The sequence below is a fragment of the Molossus molossus genome, unplaced genomic scaffold (assembly GCF_014108415.1).
Source record: "Molossus molossus isolate mMolMol1 unplaced genomic scaffold, mMolMol1.p scaffold_m16_p_7, whole genome shotgun sequence".
NCBI classification, from domain to species: Eukaryota; Metazoa; Chordata; class Mammalia; order Chiroptera; family Molossidae; genus Molossus; species Molossus molossus.
In genome coordinates, this window is record NW_023425401.1 from 13,279,561 (window position 1) to 13,286,513 (window position 6,953).

At 40.5% G+C, this 6,953-nt stretch overlaps 1 non-coding gene across 1 annotated transcript; it reads right to left on the minus strand.

The window, feature by feature from the left end:
- Positions 1-4,392: 4,392 nt before the first annotated feature.
- LOC118620653 lies at positions 4,393-4,499 on the minus strand. The gene has a single exon (XR_004957528.1). It is a non-coding gene; the product is annotated as a U6 spliceosomal RNA (small nuclear RNA).
- Positions 4,500-6,953: the final 2,454 nt, after the last annotated feature.

Genomic DNA, 6,953 nt, shown 5'->3' on the forward strand with positions numbered 1-6,953 from the left:
ACTGTGTTACAGTTTACCCCAGAACTTAATGGCTTAACACAAAAACAATCATTTTATCATCTCTCGTGGTGTCTATGGGTTGAAAACTGGGAAGGGGTCAGCCAGGCAATGTATCTCTGCAGGGCTATCATAGTTGTAGTCAGATGATGGTGAGGACCCACAGCAGAGGAGGTGGGGTAGTGGGAGTGAGCCAGGTGTCTCTGTCTCTTTCTCTCTTTTTTTTTTAATCCTCACCCGAGGACATTTTTCCATGTTTTGTTCAGATAGAGTGGGAGGGAGAGAGAGAGAGAGAGAGAGAGAGAGAGAGAGAAACATCGACGTGAAAGGGACACATCGAGTGGCTGCCACCCGCACGACCAACCAGGGCCGGGGACAAACTGCAACCGAGGTACGTGCCCTTAGCGGGAACCGAACCCGGATCTCTCTGGACCACAGGCCAATGCTCTAACCGTTGAGCCAAACCGGCCAGGGCTGTCTCTGTCTCTTCACATAGTCTTAGGGTCTCTCCATGTGGTTCATCCACATGTGATAGTTTGGGCTTCCCCACAACAGGAAGGCCTTTAGCTGGTGAGCTCCAAGGAGCATGGTAGAAGCTGAGTCACCTTCCGTGGGTTAGCCTGGGAAGTCATACGGTGTCACTTTCAGCACTCTATTGGTCAAGACAGCCAGTGAAGTCTAGTTTCAAGAGGAAGAGACATAGACCCACCTTCAATGGAGGAATGTCAAAGAATTTGTAAATGTAGTTTATTTTTTTCAATCCTCACCCGAGAACATTTTTTTTTTCCTATTTATCTTCAGATAGAGTAGGAGGGAGGGAGAGAGAGAGAGAGAAACATGGATGTGAGAGGGACACATCAGCTGGTTGCCTCCTGCATGACCCCAACCAGGGCCGGGGACGAACCGGAACCGAAGTACATACCTTTGACCAGAATCAAACCCGCGACTCATTGGTCCGACCCTCTAACCACTGAGCAAAACCAGCCAGGGCTGTTCATATATTTTATTTATTTATTTATTTAAATTATTTTTATTATTTTGTTTTTGTTACAGATGTTTCTTCTTTTTCCTTCATTGACACCCTCCTCCCCGTTCCTGCCACCCCATCCCCAGCTTTGTTGTCTATGTCCATTGGTTATGCATACATGCATATAAGTTCTGTGGTTTATCTATCCCCCCCCCCAACACCCTCCCTTTTGGGGTTTGTCAGTCTGTACCCTACCTCTATGTCTCTGGGTCAGTTTTGTTCATCAGTTTGTTTAGTTCATTATATTCCACAAATAAGTGAGATCATGTGATATTTGTCTTTCTCTGCTTGGCTTGTTTCGCTTAGCATAATACTCTCCAGGTCCCTCCATGTCATCTCAAATGATAAGAGATCTTTCTTTCTTACAGCTACATAGTATTCCATTGTGTACATGTACATTAGCCTTTTTATCCACTCATCTACTGATGGACACTTGGGTTGTTTCCAGATGTTAGCTATTGTAAATGGTGCTGCTATGAATATTGGGGTGCATATATTCTTTCTGATTGGTGTTTCAGGCTTCTTAGGGTATATTCCTAGAAGTGAGATCACTGCATCAAATGGCAGTTCAATTTTTAACTTTTTGAGGTAACACCATATTGTTTTCCTTAGTGGCTGTACCAGTCTGCATTCCCACCAGCAGTGTGCTAGAGTCCCCTTTTCCCCACACCCTCACCAACACTTGTTGTTTGATGATTTGTTGATGGAAGCCATTCTGACAGGTGTGAAGTGATACCTCATAGTTGTTTTAATTTGCATCTCTCTGATGATTAGTGACGTTGAGCATTTTTTCATATGTCTCTTGGCCATTTGTATGTCCTGTTTGGAGAGGTATCTATTTAGGTCCTCTGCCCAATTTTTAATTGGGTTCTTTGTCTTCCTTTTGTTGAATTGTATGAGTACTCTATATATATTGGAAATTAACCCCTTATCTGATGCATCATTGGCAATTATGGTCTCCCATATGGTGGGTTCCCTTTCCATTTTGATGATTGTTTCTTTTGCTGTGCAGAAGCTTTTTAGTTTGATGTAGTCCCATGTGTTCATTTTTTCCTTGTTTCTCTTCCCTTAGGTGTTGTATCTGCTGCGTATGATGTCTGAAATTGTGTTGCTACATTTTCTTCTAGAATTTTTATGGATTCATGAGTTACATTTAAGTCTTTTATCCATTTTGAGTTTATTCTTGTGTATGGTGTAATTTCGTGGTCTGGCTTCATTTTTTTTGCAAGTAGCTGTTCAATTTTCCCAACACCATTTATTGAAGAGACTGTCTTGACTCCACTGTATGCTCTTGCCACCTTTGTCAAATATTAATTGAGCATATTGTCTTGGGTCACTTTCTGAGTTCTCTGTTCTGTTCCATTGATCTATCTGTCTGTTCTTGTGCCAGTACCAGGCTATTTTGATTATAGTGGCTTTGTAGTATAACCTGATATCTGGTAATGTGATCCCTCCTACTTTGTTCTTGTTTTTTTTTTTTTTTTCAAGATTGCTGTGGCTATTCAGGGTCTTTTTTGTTCCATATAAACTTTTGAAGTGTTGGTTCTAGTTCTGTGAAATATGTTGTTGGTATTTTGATGGGGATTGCATTGAATCTATAGATTGCTTTGGGTAGTATGGACATTTTAATGATGTTAATTCTTCCAATCCATGAACAAGGCATGTGCTTCCACTTTTTTATATCTTCCTCTATTTCTTTTTTTCAATAACCTGTAGTTTTCTGTGAAGAGGTCTTTTACTTCTTTGGTTAAGTTTATTCTTAGGTATCTTAATTTTTTTGCTGCAATGGTAAATGGGATTGTTCTTTTAGTTTCTCTTTCTGTGAGTTCATCATTGGTGTATAAGAATGCCATCAATTTCTTGATGTTAATTTTGTATCCTGCTACTTTGCCAAATTTATTTGTTAACTCTAGTAGATTTTTTATGGAGTCTTTAGTGTTTTCTATGTACAATATCATGTCATCTGCAAATAATGACAGTTTCACTTCCTCCTTTTCAATTCGGATCCCTTTTACTTTTTCTTCATGTCTAATTGCTATGGCTAAGACTTCCAGTACTATGTTGAATAAGAGTGGTGAAAGTGGGCATCCCTCTCTTGTTCCCGTTCTTAAGGGGAATGCTTTTAATGTTTGCCCATTGAGTATAATTTTGGCTGTAGGTTTTTCCTATATGGCTTTTATTATGTTGAGATATGATCCCTCTATTCCCAGATTGCTGAGTGTTTTCATCAGAAATGGGAGCTGGATTTTGTCAAATGCTTTTTCAGCGTCTATTGATAAGATCATATGGTTTTTATCTTTCATTTTGTTTATGTGGTGTATCACACTTATTGATTTGCGAATACTGTACCATCCTTGCATTCCTGGGATGAATCCCACCTGGTCATGATGAATAATTTTTTTGATGTATTTCTGGATCCGATTTGCTAATATTTTATTAAGGATTTTGACATCTGTGTTCATCAGGGATAGTAGTTTTCTTTCTTTGTAGTGTCTTTTTTTTTTTTTTTTTTTAATTTATAGAACATTTATTTTTTTATTTTTTTATTTTTTTTATCCTACCCGAGGACACTTTTTTCCCATTTTTTGCACAGATAGAGTGGGAAGGAGAGAGAGGAAGAGAGAGAGAGAGAGAAACATTGATGTGAAAGGGACACATCGAGTGGCTGCCACCCGCACGACCAACCAGGCCCGGGGACAAACTGCAACCGAGGTACATGCCCTTAGCGGGAACCGAACCCGGGTCTCTCCAGACCGCAGGCCGATGCTCTAACCGCTGAGCCAAACTGGCCAGGGCTCTTTGTAGTGTCTTTATCCGGTTTTGGAATTAGGATTATGCTGGCCTCATAAAATGAGTTTGGAAGTCTTGGACTTTTTGGAATAGTTTGAGGAGAATGGGTATTAGATCTTCTTTGAATGTTCAGTAAAACTCCCCCATGAAGCCATCTGGGCCTGGCTTTTGTTTGCTGGGAGTTTCTTAATTATACCTTCAATTTTCTTTGTTGTTATTGGTCTGTTCAAGTTTTCTATCTCTTCCTGGTTCAGTTTTGGGAGGCTGTGTGTTTTTAGAAATTTGTCCATTTCTCCTAAATTGTCCAACTTGTTGGTGTGTAATTGTTCATAGTATGTTTCGATAATCCTTTGTATTTCTGTGATGTCAGTTGTTACTTCTCTTTTGTTTCTAATTTTATTTATTTGGTTTCTCTCTTTTGTTTCTTGGTGAGTCTGGCTAAAGGTCCATCACTCTTATTTATCTTTTCAAAGAACCAGCTTTTTGTTTCATTGATCTTTTGGATTGTTTTTTTTTTGGTCTCTATGTCATTTATTTCTGCTCTGACCTTTACTCTTTCCTTCCTCCTACTAGCTCTGAAAAATATGGAATGCTTCACAAATTTGTGTGTCATCCTTGCACAGGGGCCATGCTAATCTTCTCTGTATTGTTCCGATTTTAGTGTATGTGCTGCCGAAGCAAGCACTGTAAATATATTTTAAATTACCACAGTAAGGGATTAGAATTGACAAGGCTTGGGGATTGGATTTTAGGAGTGAGGGATATGGAGTGGAAGATGACTCCCAAATTAATCACCTGGTATCTTAGCATGTTCAGGATTCTCTAACAAAAATAATGTACACTGAGTGGCTTTAAACAACAAGCATTTATTTCTCACACTTCTAGAGTCTGGGAAGCTGGGAAGATAAAGGTGCTGGCAGATTCAGTGTCTGATGAGGGCCTGCCTCCTGGTTCGTAGGGCTATCTTCTCACTGTGTCCTTACATTGCAGGAGGTATGAGAGAGCTCTCTGGAGTCTCGTTTACAAGGGCGCTAAAACCATTCATGAGGGCTACATCCTTATGACCTAATCATCTCCCAAAGACCTTGCCTCCTAGTGTTATCACATTAGGTGTTAAGATTTCAACATACAAATTTGGTGGGGATATAAACATTCAGACCATAACACCTGGGTCAATGGGAAGAGGTTTGATGAGAAAAAGGTAGGTTTAGGACATGTCCAAGCAAAGATGATTAGCGAGGCAAAGTTAGAAAGTTATGTCTGGACCCCAGGAGAAAGTTAGAGCTAGAGACAGATATCTGGAAGCAACTAGTATCTAGGGATGCCGTAGTCTTGGATGAAATTTCCCAGAGAGAGTGTGTAGATCAAGAACAGAAGTCTATAGATAAAGGAAATAAAATGTTGGGACAATTTGAGTGTCTCTACCCACTAAGTAGAGTTTATCTGCTGAGTCCACATGAATCCCTTGGTAGGTGAGTGGATATTAAATAGGACTGGCAGCTAGAGGCCATCCAGATGGTGGTGAAGAAGGACTGGACCAGGGTTGTATGATCCTAAGGCCCATGCTTTCCTCCGCCTAGACCACCTTGCTCCTCGCTGTGTATTCCCTTTTCACCAGAATGTTCAACAGTCCTTGCCCAGTTGCTGCTTGTCAGCTGCCCACCTGTCCCAACCCTTGGTTTCTTTCTCTTTTGCTAAAGTCAAGACTGAGACTAATTCTCAGCTCTGTCGACCTGACCGTCAGAGGCATGCTACCCATATATACTTGCGTTTCCGAAGCCATTTCTACAGGCTTGTGCTATCCTTCTAATGTTTTTCATTAAGTGTATACTTTTGCATTCAAGTATCTACCTCTCCTCCTCCAGAAAAGGAATGAGAAACTCTTCTAGATTCCTCTTGACTTTTATTGTTCTTTTTTCAAATGATTGGGGCCACATCACACTCAGATTGAATTTGACTTTTCAAGATCTTCATCAAATCACTTGATATTTTCTACCCAAATACTGAACCCTGTATAAAGGCTAGGCCACCTGGCCCCTTGACCTTAGTGGAGATCTAAAGATTAAGTTGAAAACAGAACTTCTTAAGCACAAATGTGGGCTCATTTGATTTTCTCAATATTCCTGTGAAGGAGATAAGCAAAACAAGTATTATTATTATTATTCCTATTTCTGCTGATGAAGAAATGGAGCCTAGGACAGACAGTTCAAGGCACTTGTCCCAAGAACACTACTGCTAAAGGAGGTAGCCCGAATGCAAACCCAGGTCTCCTGCTAGGACACCACGATGCACTGCTTGTCCTAGGCCTACTCTATATGGCCTCCATTACCGTGAAATGTGGAATAATTTTTAGGTGGCAGAATTGTTTATCATGGAAATAGACATTCTGAGGAAGCGATCGATACTAAATCAGGAGGATATCAGCTGGATGGTGTCATAATCCTGGTTCCACTGAAGGTACTTACTTGTAGGATTTTGTTTGTTTGCTTTTTAAGAACAGCATTGGCACCTTTGTTACAATAACTCTCTGAAGATGTGGAGTCTTGAGGCATTTCTGTGGACTAGCACCTTATGAATTGCTAATAGAGTCCTGGCTTTCATTTTAAACATGTGTCCAGACATTGAGGGGAAAACTGTGAATTTAACCTTCCAGATTCTTGTGGCCAACTTTATATCCTGTTATTGAAATAACTCCTTTCTGGGGAGGCACCATGAAGGCAGAAAGAGGACTCCACTGGCTGCAAAACGAGGTAGAGGGACTTAAGCCACTTTTGCCCCAGACTTTTCCTGGCCCTACCTTATTTAAACACACACACACACACACACGCACACACACGCGCGCACTTGCAACCTCCTTTGATTTACAATGCTACAGCTCAACTGTTTTGAAAAGCTGATGTTGTGGAATCCTTAAGTCATCTGTGACCTAGGTCACTAAAGACAGGATCAATTTAGTAAGAGTATTAATTGAAACTCTCCTGACAAGCCCTACTCCTCCAGATAAAGTTACATATCAAACCCACACAGGCCGCTGGGCTATTCTGAGCAGCCTGAGATTTTCAATATCTCATAAACAGGCCCCTCAATCACTACAATCTAATAAGGCTATAATCATCATTGACACTATAATGATTAAAAT